This window comes from Schistocerca nitens, chromosome 1, assembly GCF_023898315.1.
Source record: "Schistocerca nitens isolate TAMUIC-IGC-003100 chromosome 1, iqSchNite1.1, whole genome shotgun sequence".
NCBI classification, from domain to species: domain Eukaryota; kingdom Metazoa; phylum Arthropoda; class Insecta; order Orthoptera; family Acrididae; genus Schistocerca; species Schistocerca nitens.
In genome coordinates, this window is record NC_064614.1 from 329,675,114 (window position 1) to 329,693,665 (window position 18,552).

General features: G+C 45.3%; 1 protein-coding gene across 2 annotated transcripts in view; it reads left to right on the plus strand.

Moving 5' to 3' along the window:
- LOC126248542 (DNA-directed RNA polymerase I subunit RPA1) overlaps nt 1–18,552 on the plus strand; it is a 346,647-nt gene that overhangs the window by 91,594 nt on the left and 236,501 nt on the right. The window lies entirely within an intron of this gene.

Here is an 18,552-nt window from a genome sequence, read left to right on the forward strand (position 1 = left end):
CTGTCGCCACGTTATTTTCGGTACCGAGTCGGAGACGTACTGTCTAGTCGCTTTGAACAAGAGAACGGTGTCCCTCAAGGTAGTGTTTTAAGTGTGACGGTCTTTGCTATTGCTATTAACAGTATTACGTCTGTTGTGAAAAGTCCTGTGCAGTGTTCCTTGTTTGTGGACGATTTCCCTGTATTTTGCTCTTCTTCAAGCCTTGCAACGACTACTCGTCAATTGCAACTCACTCTGCGACGTTTGGATGAATGGGCACAGAAGAGTGGTTTTAAGTTTTCAACTGATAAGTCGGTGTGTGTTCTTTTTAACCGTTCTCGTTCCATTTTTGACTTGCCTGAGTTGAGGGTGAGGGACACCGTTCTGAATTTTAAAGACACGGTGAAGTTTCTGGGCCTCACTTTTGATTCTAAGCTTACGTGGCTGCCACACATTAAGGAACTGAAAAAATGGTCTCTTAAGGCGCTGTCTATTTTAAAATGTCTTAGTCACCACACATGGGGAGCAGACAGGACTTGTCTGCTCCGGTTTTACAGAGCCTTCGTGCGGTCCCGGCTTGATTATGGATGCACGGTGTATGGGTCTGCACGACCCACTTATTTGAAGCTGTTGGATGTGGTGCACCATGAGGGGATTCGGTTGGCCACTGGGGCGTTCAGAACCAGCCCCATACCGAGCCTCTGTGCAGAGGCAGGTGAACCGCCACTTCACCTCCGGCGGCGTCTACTAATGGTGCGCCAGGCCTATCAAACATTATCCACACCATACACACCTGCATACCCACTGTTGCTCGGCCTCCACTGGAAAGGCTTTTTCGCAACCGGCAACGAGCAACAAGGCCCTATGGGATTCGTGCAAAGGATTGCCTTTTAGAGATGGGTGTGGCCGGTGTTAATGTTTCACGTCGAGGTTGGAGCAGATATCCACCTTGGCTCCTCCAGAGACCCACACTGATTTTAGATTTGGCAAATTTTAAGAAAGACAGTACATCAGATTTTACTTTCAAATCTTTGTTTTTTAACATTTTAGACAGGCATCATGATTTTACAGTAGTCTACACTGATGGATCCCAACAGGGGGATCTTCTTGGCTGCTCAGTCGTGTTCCCCGACCGTGTCATCAGGATTCGCATTCCCCAGGAATACACTGTTTTTTCCGCAGAACTTCACGCGATCCTGAAGGCATTGGAGCAGATACGGTTTACTCGGGGCAAACACTTCCTAATTTGCTCTGACTCACTGAGCGCATTACAGTCACTGCAGAACCTGTACCCAACGGAGAAGTTGGAACAGCTGATTTACGACCAACTGTACATCCTCCAACGACAGGGCAAGCAAGTGTCCTTTTGCTGGGTGCCAGGGCATGTGGGCATACGGGGAAATGAACAAGCTGACAGGGCTGCCAAGGACGCCTGCAGGTTACCGGATGTGACACAATGTTCTATTCCTTTGCAAGGTGTCGTTTCTGTGCTGCGGCGGAAGTATCTGCAATTGTGGGAGGAGGAATGGCTGGCGGTGAGGGAAAATAAGCTGCGGTTGGTGAAACCCACCGTCCAGCCGTGGTGTTCCTCCTGCCGGTCACCTAGGCGTGAAGAAGTGACCCTTACACATCTTCGCATAGGGCACTGTCCTCTTACGCATGCCTTCTTACTACGGCGAGAGGAACCCCCTCTGTGTGATGCCTGTGGTGTACGAATCACTGTACGCCACATTTTAGTTGAGTGTGATTTATATCGTTTTGTCAGGGCGGAAGTTAATATTAGTGGGGATCTGCCCTCGATTTTAGCTGATGACGAGGCGAGTGTCAAGAAAGTTTTAAGGTACTGTGCTGTTTCTGGGCTTCAGCCAAAAATTTTAGGTTGGAATTATTAGTGTGTTGCCGAGTGGCTTACCACTCCTTTTTATTCTTGTCATAGGCCAGTTCCAAACATGTGCTATGTGTTTCCTTTTAACCCCTTCCCCTCCGTTATCTTGCAGCTCTCCTCATTGTGTGCTGCTTTCATTTTGCTACTGTTGACGAGCAAACTGCCTCTGTAGACTTTCATCTATAATTTTACTCCTATTTTTGCACTTGCTGCATTTCAGTGACACTCGTCCGTTGTTGTTTCCGTTCGGGCGCTAAAGACTACACTGTTGAGCGCCCATAACACCATATCCATCCACTTGTCAGGTGGCACTCACAGGGAGAGCCTTTGATTGGACTGAGTGGCATTGTTGTGGATGATCCGCAGTGAAACAAATTGAACTTAATGGTGGCAGTGCCACAGTTAGGAACAGTGCTTTTAATGCAGAAGTTTAAATCGTACAGCATTTCTGTCCATGACCATGCCCCAAGAAAAGAGCCAGACAAGGAGAAGTGGAAGTGGAAAGTTTGCTGGGTTCTTGGTTTATTCCCACACTGTCAGCAGCTCTTTTGCTTCAGCGAAGCCAATGTTTTTCATTGAAAAATTGAAGATTAGTTTAGGGAGTTTGCGGCAATAGAGAAAACGAGAAATGGATGTTTGCTGATCAAACATCACACGCCATCCAATCACAGGCCCTTCAGGCCTGTGTCAAGTTAGGTGATACACCAGTCACCATTTCTCCTCGTAACTAGTTCCATAGAATTCAAGGTGTTGTCTTCCATTGGGATCTAACACATCAAACTGATGAAGAGCTGCATATTAATCTGATGCGGTGTGGAGTCCATTTTATTGGCCACATCCAGAAGGGACCAAAGGATAATAGAATTATTACCTTCCTCCTCCAATGAAATGTTTTAGGTGTCAAAGGTTCGGATACATGTCTACCCGCTGTTCTAATGAGGCTATCTGTAGGGCATGTGGATGGGCATCCCATGAGGGCAGTCCTTGTGACCGACTCCCTCAATGTGTCAACTGTCCGGAACTGAACTTTCCTCATTCACAGCAATGCTCAGTGTTCAAGAGGGAATAGAAAACTCAAGAATATAAAATGCTTGACCAACTGTCTCACCGAGATGCAAGGAAAAAGTTTGAAAGATTTCATCTGATTAATAAGGTCTCCAATTTTGCGACTGTCATGACATAATCCACACCTCACACAATGAAAATGTCTTGCATGACACCTCCAGGTTGTGGTCTTATTCCAGGGCCTGCTTTCAGTTGGGGCAAGAAGCATCAACTCCTTCATCCCCTACATCTATAGCAGCGGTGGTTCCCACACCTTTGGTGTAGCCAGAGATGGCTAGTCATCCTCTGGCATCAGGGATGAGGACTCCTCTCAAGCTGCCTCACTCTCAAGACAAGGACCAGCAGCCACAGGTCCGGGCTGAGGAAAAGTACAGTCCTCTTCAGTCCCAGAAGATAAAATGGGGAAATCTTCACAGACATCTAAGTCTCAGAAGGATAAGGAGGATAAACAGAAAAGTAAACTACTTTCTGAGGCTTCAATATTCTGCTCCCCAGCGCTGCAGCAGTTGAGCCTATGCACAAGGATGATGGATCATGCAGCTAGGTGGGCCACAACCTGGTAGCAAAGTAATCACACCCATATTTTCCATTTGCCACTTTCTCAGACCTGACACCAGTGTTCCTTCCATTTGACTGAACTCCATCATCTAATTGCTACTTATTTCCGTAATTGGCACAGCGCTTCAGGACACATGATTTACGGCAACATACCTCCCTGCTCTGAAAAACTATCACCCGTACTGTACCAATTGCGTTAATATCGAGAGGGCATCTGTTGGGATCCATACCTTCATACGCTCAGATATTTTCACTGAGCAGGTGCCCCTTACCTCTGCACTAGAAGCTGTGGATGTTAGTGTCTGTCAGTTCGGATGACATTATGTAATGTTTATCTACCCCCAGACAGATCTGTATATTATCACAAGCTGTTAAGAGTAATAGCACAGCTCCCTGCCACATTCCTCTTTATGGGGGCTCTAATGCCCATAATCCTTTGTGGGGCAGCAACATTACGTCTCACAGAGGCTGAGTACTAGAACATCTCCTTTCAGAATTGAATGTCTGCCTACTCTCAACACTGGAGCTGCAACCCGTTTCAGTGTGGCCCACAAAATGTTTTCAGCTATTGGTCTCATAGTTTCCAGCACAATCATCTTATCTCCATTTCAGTGGTGCACCCATGGCAATCTTTGTGACAGCAACCATTTTCCTCTCATTCTCTCCCTCTCCACTCACAGACATCCAGAACATGCTCCATGTTGGTTGCTGTGGAAAACTGATTGGCAGTCTTTCTCCCCTGCAGCCAGTTTTGGAGCTAGTTGTGTGATGGATATTGACAGATTGGTACAGGATATTATTGATATTATTACTCACACTGCAGCAGCATTGATACCCTACTCCTCCGGCTCATCCTGATGACTGCCAGTACCAAAGTGATCTGAAGACATAACCACAGCTATCAGGGAGTGCTGCAGGGTGCTTCAGCGGCACAAGCGCTATCCCTCTATGGGTAATTTAATAGCATTCAATACTCTCTGCGAAACCATGATTTTTAATAAAGAAAAGGAAGCAGGAGTGATGGGAGCAATGTCTCAACTATGCGATCCCACACCTGTCTCTACTATGTGATCCCACACCCAATTGTCCCAAGTATGGACTAACTCAGTCGCATTGAGGCCATTCATCACCCATGACGCTTCCTGGCATCCTTGTCAATGGTAATATCTGCACTGATCCCGTAGTACTTGCCGAATGTTTTGCGGCACACTTTGCTGAAGTGTCTGCTTGCAGAAATTACCATCCTCATTTCCTGGCCTGGAAACACCTAACTGAGCACTGCCCGCTATCTTTCCATGCACACAGCTCTCTATCATACACTATCCTTTTTAGTGAATGGGAGCTTAACTGTGCTTTCACAGAGTGTCGCAATACAGCCCTTGGACCCTACAAAATCCACAACCAAATGCTCAAACATCTTTGAGCCAACAGAATGACACGTCTCCACTGGCGTTTTAATTGCATTTTATGGGAGGGAATATTTCCCTCTCAATAGCGGAAAGGTATTATTATTCCTGTCCTGAAACCGGGAAAGGACCCACATATTTTAGCCAATTACCAGCCAACCTCTCTAAAAAAAAGGGCAGTGTAAGCTATTAGAATGAATGGTCGACTACTGTCTTTGTTGGTGCCTTGAAGCCGGAGGGCATATATCACGATTCCAAAGTAGCTTTCTGGCTTTCTGGTCTGCCACAGATCATCAGATTCGTTGGGAATCCTCAGTGCTCAATGCTTTTGCACATCGCCAACATCTGATTTCTGTGTCCTTTAACCTGCAGAAGGCATACGATACCACCTGGCGACATCACATCCTCTCTACACTGCATGAGTGTGGTTCCCCCGGGCAGTTTACCCATTTATATCCAGAATTTCTTATCTCCAGTTTTTTCGGGTCCGGACAGGTTCGACTCTCAGCAACCACTATGAACAGGAAACTGGAGTCCTCTAGAGATCGGTTCTGTGCGTAACACTGTTTGCGGTCAATGGTATTGTAAATGCAGTGGCCCCGAAGTCTGTCATTCACTGTATGTGGATGGCCTTTGCCTGTACTATGCCTCTGCAACACTGTGTACTGCTTCAGGGAGCTGTCTGGAGACTCCTTGACTGGGCCATGAACCGCAGCTGTCAATTTTTCCCGACAAAATCATGAGTTATGCATTTTTGTCGACTCTGGACTGTGCACCCACACCCAGAAATTTATCTTGATGACCATTACTTGAAGTTGTTGACACTTTCCAATTCTTAGGTAGTCTATTTGACCACAAGATAAAAATGCTGCCGCACGTCTGATGGTTCAAGGCAACTTGTGTGAAGAAACTGAATGCTGTCCATTTTCTTAGTCACTCCTCGTGGGATGCGAACCGCACAGTTCTGAGATTTTACAGAGGGCTGACTTTATCCTACTTGGACTAAGGATGTGTTGCCTATGGGTCGGCAGCACCATCCGTAATGAGTTTGCTGGACCCTGTTCACCACACTAGCTTGCGGTTGGCAACGGGGACCTTCTGTATGAGCCCTGTCGACAGCCTCCTGGTGGAAGCCAGTGTCCCACTGCTGCTAGTTTGACGATAGCAGCTTCTGGCAAGTTATGCACCCCAGTCTGTTGGATGCCTACCCACCCATGTCACTCAACACTGTTCCACAACCAGCACTTTAGACTGTTTGTAAGCCACCCAAAAATGGGAAGACAAGCTGGGATCTGACTCAATTTTCATTTGAAGGGCTTCCAACAGCCTCTGTTAGTCTGTGTTCATACAGCTTCCTCTCGATATCCTATATGGGCTGGACCATGTCCTGTGATATGGATGGACCTCTTTGTGGCCCCAGGAAGGATGCTGAGCCTACATTTCTCCGACACGTGTTTCTTTCAGTCCTTCACAATTATTCTAATTCTGTATGCATGGATCGAAAGTCAACAACAGGGTCAATTATGCTTTTGCACATGCAAGAGGACATGAGAAGTACTCTCTGCCAAGTGCTTGCAGAGTTGGTTGCCATCTTTCAGGCTTTGTGGTATGTCAAATCCCAGGCCAAGACTAACTTTGATCCCTAGTGATTCCATCAGTTGCTTAAAAGGCATAACCCTGTGCTACCTAAAAATCTTTTAGTTGCAAACATCCAGGACCTACTGGCTGACCTCTACAGCTCTTGAAAGATGGTGAGCTTCGTCTGGACACCAAGCCACATAGACATTCCAGGAAATTTAGTGCTTGGGGAATTGAAATGGCAGGCTACTATGGCCCAAAACAAGTTCAGATCGATTAATGGGTTCACTAAGGTGTGGCATACATCTTTCCAGTTCTCTCAGAAAGATGTCATTGCTGACTACACATTGGTCACATGAGGCTCACCCATGAGTTCCTTCTGTGTCAGGTGGATACTCCTCCATGCAAATGTGGTTGTCTACTGATGATTGTGCATGTTCTTATTAAGTGCTCCCTGCTGGCCGATCTGCGGCATGCTCTCAGCTTGCCTACCTCACTATCTTAGATGCTCGCTGATGATGTGGGGACGAGAGCATCTCCCTCTGGCGGGCTCCCACCAAGCAACCACAGATTTCTTTCTTCCGCTGTCACCTTGTTGTGCTTTTAGCCCCCTTTATATGATATACTGCCTGGTTTCTCTCTTACTTATTGTGGTACAACTACTCTTACACCCTTTTAAACTCCTTGACTTGATTATATAGTTTGATCAGCCTAGTCCCCATTGTTTTCACATTTTACCTTTTGACATGTTTCTCTCACCATCAGGAGGCACCGATGACCCCGTTGTTTAGTCCTTTAAACACATAATCACCATAATTGATAACTCTGATCTGCAAATCTTAGCACAATGAATATCCATGAATCCTTCTCTAAATCAATTTGCCAGTATGACAACATATATCAATACTTGTAAAGTAATGAATTCCATAAAATTTTTGTATTTGGTCTTCTAAGTTCTCGGGTCTAGTTTGTATTAGGATCGAAATTTTACTAAGTGCTCTAGCATATAACGCAAGTCTGACAATGTTTGAAGAGTTATTCGCTACCAACAACAGATTTTATGTGGGCTTCTATTTTCATCAATAACAGTCCATTCCAACATCTGGTATATCTGGCAGTTGGTCTGATGTAGGTTATCAGGTAAGTTTGCATCTGAAAATGTTTGTTTGGTATAACTTTGAGTTTACACACACAGCCTTGTATGGCACCTGTTTTATCCTGAAACACATCTGCATTCTGCGAGATATGGTTTTAAGCTCTTCTTTGTTTACTTTGTGTAAGCTATTATATTCATGCATCTTATCGTCAAGTGCTTTCGTGCCATCTGCACCAATTCTAATTTCCCTACAAATTGACGTGATGATATATCATTAGTGCCTGCTAGTCTCACATCCACAGATTTGTATCCTCTTTTCCCTCTATTTGCATTAGTGAATTACCTTCAGCAAACTTAGTTCTACCTCTATCATGAACAGTCAACCACTAGATCCTCAACTACTGAAAGTATGTATTCCAGGACCTTGCCACAAATTTCTAATCGCAACTTGTGCATGAATCTTGACGCGACCTGTGTGGTTACCTACTGCATCCTAGATCTTGATGTTGCTCATGGTAGTGTCAGAATTTCTTTGTTCTTCTTCCACTGATTATACCTTTTATAGAAAACTAGACTCATCTCTGGTCCACCATCTACCACTGCTTCTACATTTTCTCCATTGCACTTGATGGCAGTTTGTCTCAAATGCTGCTCCTTAGTTGGTTCCTGATACGAAGTGTCTCTTATTAGTTTGCTGTTCTGGTGCCTAATAACCTGGATCTTCCTCTCATCGACATAATTCCGTATGGCCACACCAGCAGAACTTATGTGTCTAGCTGTTGTGTTTGCCAGTCTTATCGTAATTCAGTTGGTTTCCTGTGTCAGGTTGCTAGTTGTTATGGTTCAGTTTGAATCTGCCATTCCTCTTGATTTCTTCCTGTCCAGTTTTTTTATATCATATCCGCCTCTGGTTGTCTAGGTATCTATGGTTCCAAATTCTTCTTTAGTTAGTTGTGCGTTCACTTTCTGTTTCCTATATGGAATGTGTGCACTGCGAACACCAAATCATTCCGTCCTCATGCGTGACATTTCACATCTCCCAGTTGATGTCAACAAATCTTTTTCTTAGATCTGCCCCTCGAAAATACACTTGCTGTTTGTTCCCATAAAAAGTGCATTGATCGTCTTTTAAAGTGTCCAGAGAGTCTACAGACAAGAGGACTGTTTCGATATCATTGTCTTTTACTGTTAATAGCTTCATCCTGGTCAGTGAACAGCCATTTTTCAAACTTTTCATGATATCGGTCTGCGGAGTCTGCTGTTCCCAATATTCAGCCTTGTTCAAAAAATTTTAGAATAGTGCCGGAGACTGCCCTCGCATACATTAAATAGTTCTGAATTCAGTACTTATTTCATAAATTTTCCCCTTATTTCCAAGGATCCTATTTCTGTAAAAAAGGTTTCTCTGACTGGTTGTTTCTATTGTAACCATCTGCAGCTTAGCCCACAGTGTAGCATCTCCCTGCCTAAAACCTTTTATAAATTTAATTTTTGTGGCTATAAATCCAGCTCTGGGGAAGCATTCCACGAAAAGCTTTTGTGAACATGGCTGGATGTAAACCTTTCCTTCCCAGTGCGAATGTCACGAACTGGCAGTGCTTCAGCATGCTATTGTAGTGGGGTACCAGGATGGTGCTTGTAGTTAGGTACTCCACTACAGGTTGTGGTGTCATTAGGTAGATTAGCCAGGTGGCAGGTTTCTGGAGCCAAGTGGGTGTCTGCTGCTGAATCGTAGAGGCAGTGAGTGTACAGTAAGATACTTATTTAGTGTGTGAGCTACAGTGAATGTATTATCATCTTGAGGCGGTCATTTGCCAAGGTTAGACATCAGCTCTGGGTTGTGCAAAACATGCCGAACTCAGCATGTGGCTGTTGCTGGCATGGGCAACCTGCAGACTGCAGCATGGTAAGATCTCGTCATCGGCACTTCAGCAGGTGGAGATATTCAAATGGAGGCAGCATTCAGCTATGACAGGCACTGTTGAAATCAGTCATGTCAGATAATTTAGAGGCGGCGTCCAGTGCAGAACCACTGGAGTGTACCAGTTTGAATCAATGTGCTAGGTGGTGATCACAACTAGCGGAAACAAATTCGCAGTAGTAGTGTGCCCACACAAGGCAAGCCAGCAGCAGCAGCAGCAGCAGCAGCGACTCGGCAGCTGGTCAGACTGTGGACTTCAGAATAGGCTTCCTGGTGTTGGCAGCAGTCGGCCAGGAGCTGGAGCCCCCCCCCCCCCCCCCCCGCCCCCCTGCTCGATCTCACACACACACACACACACACACACACACACACACCTGGAAGGGGCCAGTTAGACTCTATGCAACATCAGGCCTAGGCACATTGTGTAGTTCTGCAGCTAGAGTGGCAGCTAACTGACCGACCTCAGGATGGCGACCAGCGTAGAGTACTTCGCATAGCTGGTGGCAGGTGGTGACCACTACTGCTTAGTTAAATGTGTCAGTATTTATGTATGTTTGGGCCACCAGTGTTTTGCCAGGTCAGCACCCCATGTCACATAGGACATGGAGGTGCGTGGTGGTGGCCCGTGACGTGTGGTAATGCTGGTCGGTGTTACTACAGCATGTTTTCTGTACTTCTGCTGGGTTAATGATGCACCCCCTGATGGAGGCGGTGAGACTCAGATGTATGGTAACTGTGTACTGTGTAGCCTAGGTAGTGGTGCCTGCTGCATCAGCCCTGCCTGCCATAGCTTCTTGCAAAAGAACACCTCAGTGGTCTCCTTGTGTGCTTCTTCCCTGATATTTCTTGCATCAAACAATGGAGATGTTTTTCAGTAACTCAGTCATGCACAAATAAAGGAACCCATGGCACAACATGCCTCCTGTTTATGGAAGATGCAGCCCAGTGAATCACAGCTTGCTAATGGTTCTGGAAAAGACTTGTTACACAATTCACATTATGATGTATTTGTACATTCCTGTCAAGTTTTCCTTTTACCAGGAGTCAACAAGGAGGTGGCTTCCCCCCCCCCCCCCCCCCTCCCTCTGCAGCTGGAAGCCATCAGGCCTAAGCGCATCCTGTAGTTCTGCAGCTAGAGTGCCAGGTTTAACTACAATGTTAATGGAGGAATACATTTTTGTTTTATCCATCTCATTCGCATGAATACACAATTTATTGCTCCATTTGTTACCGGTTTCAAGCTGACTCACCCATTCTCAAACAATACACGCTGTTATTAACCGTGACTAGTTATATAAGATGCTGCCAAAGGTATGAACACCTTTTTACAGCTATGTCGAACTGTGAACAACAAGTACTCTACTGTTACACCCATCCCCCTCCCCCGCCCCAAGGGGCACCACATCTCTTTTGTGAGTACATTTGTGGAACGCACAGTGCTCCAAGCTATTGTAGCCTCTCTTCTCTCTCAGGGTGCATTTGCTTCCCCATATCTACTGTTTCTCATCCTAGGTCGGGCCTCTCCTGCCTCCTACCTCCTCTTTCTCCCGTTTTGTTTTCGTGTATGTTGACCCGCCTATTCCCTCGGTTATGCTATTCTTTTTTGATCTTGTGTCGTGTTGCCACTCTCCCTTTCTTTTCTTTGATCCACCTTGGGGTTTGATCTCCCTTTCTAAATTCTGTTTCCATAGTGTGAGCCATTTGGGGAAGAACTCCTTCCCTATCATCTGTGGTGTGGGTTCATCCCCTCCTCTCCCCTCCTTCCTTCCACCCTCCCCCTTCCTTCCCACCATTAGCCCTTCCCCCCCCCCCCCCCCCTCGTAGGGATCACACGTGTGGTACATGAGCTGTCACTGCCTCATGTATGCCTAGGAATTATTGCTCGTCTTTTTGGGGCTTCAGGACTCCATGCAACAACCACAGAGGCAGGTGGCCCTTGTTACGGGTGTGTGGGGAAGAGCCTCTGATCGGAGTGGGTGGTACCAGGACAGATGATCTGCACACAAAGTGTGCTAAGCTCCATACCTCTGGCCGCTCTTCTGTAGCTGTTTCTTCAGACAAGAACGGTCCTCTTTCTCTGCCCCTACTTTTTCTTCCTCGGCCCTCCCATCCCTGGCCACCCATTGGGAGGAGGGCCAGGGTCATCAGCTTGGGGTGAAACCCTTTGCCTGTTGTTTGTTTGTTCCAGAACAAAAGGAGAGATTTCTGCCACTAACAAACCTACCCTCCCCCCACTCTCTCTCTCTCTCTCTCTCTCTCTCTCTCTCTCTCCCTCTCTCTCGCTCCCCCCCTCCCTCTCCCTCTCTCTCGCTCCCCCCCTCCCTCTCCCTCTCTCCCCTCCTCCCCCCTGCCCCTCCTGTTTTTGTGAATGTGTTGAACATAAGTTTGATGAAGTTGAATTACTTAGTAAGATGCAGACTGTTTCTCTATTGATTAAAACCTCTTCTTCCAGTCAGTCAGCTTCCCTTTGTATTTACAAGTGCTTAGGAGACATCCTGACGAGTATTACTCCTCACCAGCCCTTAGATATGACCCAGGGCATTATTTTCCACAGGGATGTCATCCTTCAATCTGATGAGGAACTCAGGACGAATTTGGAAGCATGCGGCGTTCATTTTGTCCAGAGAGTCCAGAGAGGTCCTGAAGAAAATCACATTGATAATTAATTTCGAGAGATCTGCTTTGGTGGTATTTATTATTTATTCAAACCCCGAGGCCCACCCAATATCCCAGGTAGTGTTGTCACCTTCCTCTCAATCAGGGTCCAATCTTACATTCATGCCACTCCATTCTTACAGGTGATGGGCACTGATTCGGTGCAACAGCTGATTCTGTCCTATTTGACATTCATCTGGTCTCTTGTACTATTCTCAGCCAATGGAACTGTGGTGATTACTACTGTCACCTTCTGAAATTGCAATCTCTTCTTTCTCTTTACTCTGTAGCTTCTGTTACATTGCAGGAATCTTGTTTTGTGGATACTCATTTGCCAACTCTGTGTGGTTTCCAAGCCTTCTGCCGGGACCAGGTTGACTCTTTGCGAGCCTGTGGTGGTGTCTGTATGTTGATCGATACATACATTGTTAGTTCGTGGGTTCCTCTTCATGTTGCTCTGGAAGCAATGTTGTTCAAATCCATTTAGACTTTGCAGAAATTATATGAAGTCTTTATCTCCCCTTTCCAGACCGACCTCCTATGCTTCCTGCTCTTCTTGTTCTCCTTTGACAGCTCTCTCCCCCTTCCTTCTCCTTGGGGATTTTAACACCAATAACCTTTTATGGGGTGGTACTGTGACCACTGGCTGGGGCTGCATTGTTGAAGACCTGCTGGTAGATTTTAACGTCTGCCTCCTCAGTTTTGGAGACCCCACATTAGTGTGGCACATGGCACTTTCTTGGTCATTGATTTATCTGTATGTAGCCCTGGGTTCTTCCCCTCTGTTCAGCGGAGGGTTCATCACAATTTCTGTGACAGTGATCATTTTCCAATTGTCTTACCTTTTTTGCAGCACACTGTCCTGGATGCCGTTTCAGAAGGGTCTTTACTAATGCGGATTGGGGTGTCTTTTCTCGGCTACCATCTCAAGTGATCCACCACATGACAGCATTGATGAGTCCATACAGAGTTTGACTGATGCCATCCTTTTAGCAGCTGCTTTGGTGATTCCTTTTTCCTTGGGTTCTCCCCAGCAGAAGGCTGTCCCTTGGTGGACTCCCGAAATTGCTGTGGCTATTAAAGACTGCTATCGTGCCCTCCAGTACTACAAATGATGTTTATCCCTCAACCATCACCTAGCCTTTAAACTGTTTCGTGCCTGGGTCTGTTATCTTATTAAATACCAGAAAGGGTTTTGTTGGAAATAATGTCATGGGCCCACATACTCCCTCTTCACAGGTATGGGCAAAGATCAGGTGCATTTATGGCCACTGTGCTCCTGTAGGTGTCCTGGGAATTTCCCTGAATAGTGTTATCCTCACCCGCCTGGTCTCCATCATTGAGCATTGTGCTCAGAATTTTGCGTAGGCCTCAATATTGATCCACTATCTGCCCGTATCTTAGGAATGACTCCATTTATCTTTCGTTCCCTGCCACTTGGAGCTTTATAATGTGTGGGAATTCACCAGCATCCTTGCTCTCTGCCCCAACATGGCCCCTGGACCAGATCGGGTGCACGACCAAATGCTTCAAAACTTACAGTGGCTAGCCAACATCATGTACGTGCCTTTTTTAACCATCTCTGGAGTGAGGGGGAATTCGTTCCCAGTGGTGAAAAAGTGTCATTATTCCGGTTTTGAAATAAGATAAACGTCTCCTCAGATGGACCGCTATCATCTGATCAGTTTACCAATGTCCTCTGCAAGTTTGTTGAACGTATGGTGAGTTGAAGGCTGTCTTGGATCCTTGAATCTCAGGATATTTTGGTTTCAACCCAGGGTAGTTTTCACCAGGGCTTCTCTGTTGCACATAATTTAGTCCAACTGGAGTCTGCCATCTGAACGGCTTTGTCCTAGTGTCAACACCTTGTTGCAGTCTTCTTCATCTGCATAAAGCTTATGATACCACATGATGCCACATTAGTGGGGCCCCCGTGACCCACTCTCAGTTTTTAACCAGAACTTTCTTTCATGTCGCTTTGCCAACTAAAGCGGACATGTTGGTCACACCTCTATGCTCTTCAATACTTTAGCAACACCTGCTGGAGTGCGTACCACTCTACTCTGGTATGGCTCTGCACAGCATTGGTCCAGGCTCACCTAGATTATGGGAGTTGCATGGCATCACCTTCGATGTTACAGATGCTAGACCTGACCTGATACACCTTTGTGAGGTACAACTGGCAACTAGTGTCTTTCAGACTGCATCTACCCCCTGTTTTCTGAAGTCAGCATTTCCTTCTTTTACCTCTTCTCTGCACCTGGTCACTTACACGTCCATGGTGCATCCCTTGTCCACTGCTCTCTCTTGACTTACCACAAGGTCCAAAAGAGTCTGCTCATCCTGAGGCCCTCTGCTGTCAGTTCTTCTCCATTCTCGGTGCATTTTGGGGTTCAGAAGTAGTCTATTCTGATGGCTCAGTGGTTGCTGGTCTCAATGGCTTTGCTGACATTCATGCAGGATGTATTGGACTCCACTCCTTGCCAGATGGTTGCAGTGTTTACACTGCAGAATTGGTAACGATCTCTTGTGCCCTTTAGCATATCTGTTCCTGCAACAGTGACTCCTTCCTCATCTGTAGTGACTCCTTCAGCAGTTTACAAGCTCAAGACCAGTTTTAGCTCTTGGCATTCCTTGATCCTGACTATCCAGGATTCCTTTTTTGCTCTTGAACAGTGCCAACATTCCATGGTCTTTGTCTGGACCCTGGGTCGTGTTGGGATCCCAGGGAATGAACACACTGCCAGGCTGGCCAAATTGGCTACCGGCAAGCCGGCTCTTGAAATTGTATTCTGGAATTGGATCTTTGATTGGTATTACACCATCAGGTTCTAAGGATTTGGAATATGAAATAGTATACTCTGACTTTGCCGAACAAACTACGGGCTATAAATGAGGCCATGAATTCGTGGATGTTCTTGATGCATGTCTCTCGCAAGAACTGCATCGTCCTTTGCCTGCTCTGCATTGGCCATACTTGGCTGACTCATGGTCGTCTCCTCCATTGTAGGAATAAGCCTCACTGTCATGGTGCCTGTTTCACGTTAGTCCACATTTTGCTGAACTGTCCTAACCTAGCCCACCTTTGGCGGACTCGTAGTCTTTCTGACTCGCTACCCGTGATGTAACCGACTGATGCCTCAGTGGCTGACACGGTTTTGTGCTTTATTTGTGAAGGGGTTTTTACCTCTCTGTCGGAGGGAGACCGCCTCAGCCTTTGTCGTCCCATTGAGTGGTTGCCAGGATGCTCTGTCGCCTCCTCTGCCCCTAACAGGTGATGGCTGTGAGGACTTCACGGTTCGCCCCAGCTCTCACCCTGTCAGCTCTTGCTCTTCTTCACCCTTCTCTTGTGTTCTGCTTGATTTCTTCTTCTTCCTCTCCTCCTCCTCATCCTCCTTCCCCTACACTTCTCCCACCCTGTCTTTGTTGCTAGTCTCTTCTGGATATTGTTGGGTAAGCGGTGGTTGGGAGGAGGGGGATGTATCCCCCATCGCAGTTTGTGCTTTATGGACCTCTGTCTGCACTGTGGATGGGGTACGTCACCCACTGTTCTCCCTTTCTCCTCATTTTTTTTCCTTCCTTGTTCCTTTGTCTAGGCTTTGTTGACCCTCAGTAGACATTGTAGTTTTATTTCCTTGGATTCTGTACACTAGGCCCTCCTTTGGTATGTGGTTTTGTTAACTTGCCTGTTTCACGTAGGAGGGACTGATAATTTCATAGTTTTGTCCCTTTAATTATTAAACTTACCAACCATCTACTATTACACCTGAACAACACAACAACATTATGTGCTCAGATGTGACAATTGACACGTAGGCTATCTGGCAAATGAGAGGACTTGTTGCTCACAGTTTGACTTCTTTGTGCAAAGCTATTTGTGCCTTTTGACATCATGTTGTATTACTATAGTCCGATCCATGAATGATGATGGTTCACATATGTTCGAACGAGGATTGCATTGCTGACAATTCCAAGCGACAGTTACAGTACGCATATGTGCATGCTTTCTGCTTGAAGAAAGCATATATCCTGTAAATTATATCTCTCCCTTGTGTATGAGGAATATATCACTTACAACCCCCCATCAGTGATGACAACTCTCAACAAATGGAACAAAAATTCGCTAAACAATTATCTGCAATCATGTTTAATGCACACATTAGCTATGGCATTCAGAACAGAGCACTCAGAACACTACTGAACGCTTATTGGCTGTTGGAGAATGTGTGACAGTAGGTGCGCAGAACTAGCCTAAACTCGACCACCATCATTTGTGACACCAACTATATTTATGGTTGATAACAGGGTGTGGAGTTTGAGAATGGGGATATCAGCCTGAAACCAGTAACCACTGCAACAGTAAATTGTGTGTTCATGCAACTGAGATGGACAAAATTTATCAAATTTTCCTCAGTACTATACAGTTGCATACCTATCATGCCACCATGCCTCAAATCAGCAAATACATTGTTAGTTCGCTGTGTACCAAATTAATCTCTATTTACTAATGTTTGGCCCATTCTAATGGTATTTGCTGTACAGGGAATTCAATTAGGAGAGTGGTTCTGTGCCTTAGATGGACTTAGGATTCAGAGCAGTCCAGACCATGATGTTACCAGATTTTGAAACACTTATTACCACAACTATGTTGGGGGGGGGGGGGGGGACCACCTCTTTCCCGCAAACAAATTCCCTTAACAAATAATTATGTAACGGCAAAATAGCCTACTCAATCTCTCATTATTGACATTTGTTCTTGTTTATCTGGTGTCTTTGTTATGCACTGGTTTGGTGCATCCTCCGTACCTCATTTTCGCAACGAAGCTTTACCTTGTGTTTCCCCAGGAAATTTATCCCTATAACTGTTGTGATACACAGCCCACATAGGGTACTGAGGTACTGCCACGTACTTTACCTGCTTTGGTATTAACCACAGGTTGAATCCTTTCCGTGCAGGTGCTATGCTTTCCTGTACCTTTTGGCATTCCATCATGTGAATTCGCCTTATTGAATTTGCACACAGTTTAACTAGTTAGTCCTTCGTAAGAGACTAACCTTGAAGCAGCACATCCCCAACAAGTGTTTTCACCAGAAGGAACATCGTTCCACAAAGCTTTATCCAAAGTCAACTTTGTAATCACTTTACCCTTTTGAGTAAGTAATTAGGTACACAGCAAATTAACGATTCTGGTGCACTACTAATGACTAAATGTGGCTACATTGTCTGTTTAATTGCATGTGCCAACATAATTAATACCATCAATAACTTCTTGTGCATCCTTTGCAATATAATCAATGACAAAATTATCATCCACAGCTATATTCTCAAAGACACAAGAATCATTGGCACATGTACTTCCCTGTCTACGTCCATTCAGGAATACACCTGTCACAAGTGCTGTTGCCTAAGTACATCATCAATAAGCTTCCAGTGCAATAGACACCACCTCAGATCACATAAAAAAATAAAAATAAAATACAGATTGCTGCTTCTTACAGCGGAACAGGTAACTGCATAAATAGTTTTTACGTCAGACCACAGATGCCACAGGTGACGGCATGATCGTCATTGGCCTATAAGTGTCATGGAATTGGCAATGTTATTTCTTCAGTGGGGTGTTTGAGGGTGATTTTGTTGCTGATAAGCAAAAGGTTGAATGACTGAACACCTAATGCGTTCGTTCTGCGGTTGCCTAGTTTAAAGTCACAGGTTAAATCTGAAGGTTTCAGGTTAAATCCTGTAATTCTACAGGTGAAATTTATTTCTATTCCAGGGCTACTTCTCAAAGTTATAATCAGAATAAATAAATTTAATGAATGAAAAGTAATGCTTACAAACATTTTTCTTGATTTAGTGTTTGAATGCAGGCAGTATTGCAGTAAAAGCTGTCTGATGAATTTTGGAGTTATGCATCACATAATTTACACACTGATCGCTTTCCATGCTGTGTGTTACTCTGTTCTGCGGCTCATTTGATGTGGATTATGAATGAAATTATTTCCATTTGCAGGTACAACAAGAAAGCTTTCATATTCTTCTCAGTTTCTTTGAATTTAATCACTCAGTTTACTGACAAATGGTAAACACATATTGCACCAACTCAACTATAAATAACAAATAGTTAACACTTAGAAGTAGATTGTCCGGCCGGAGTGGCCATGCGGTTCTAGGCGCTATAGTCTGGAACCGAGCGACCACTACGGTCGCAGGTTCGAATCCTGCCTCGGGCATGGATGTGTGTGATGTCCTTAGGTTAGTTAGGTTTAATTAGTTCTAAGTTCTAGGCGACTGATGACCTCAGAATTTAAGTCGCATAGTGCTCAGAGCCATTTGAACCATTTTTAGAAGTAGATTGGGTTAATGTTCAAAGTTCTATTGAAAATTTGACTGTAGGTGTCTCAGTATTTT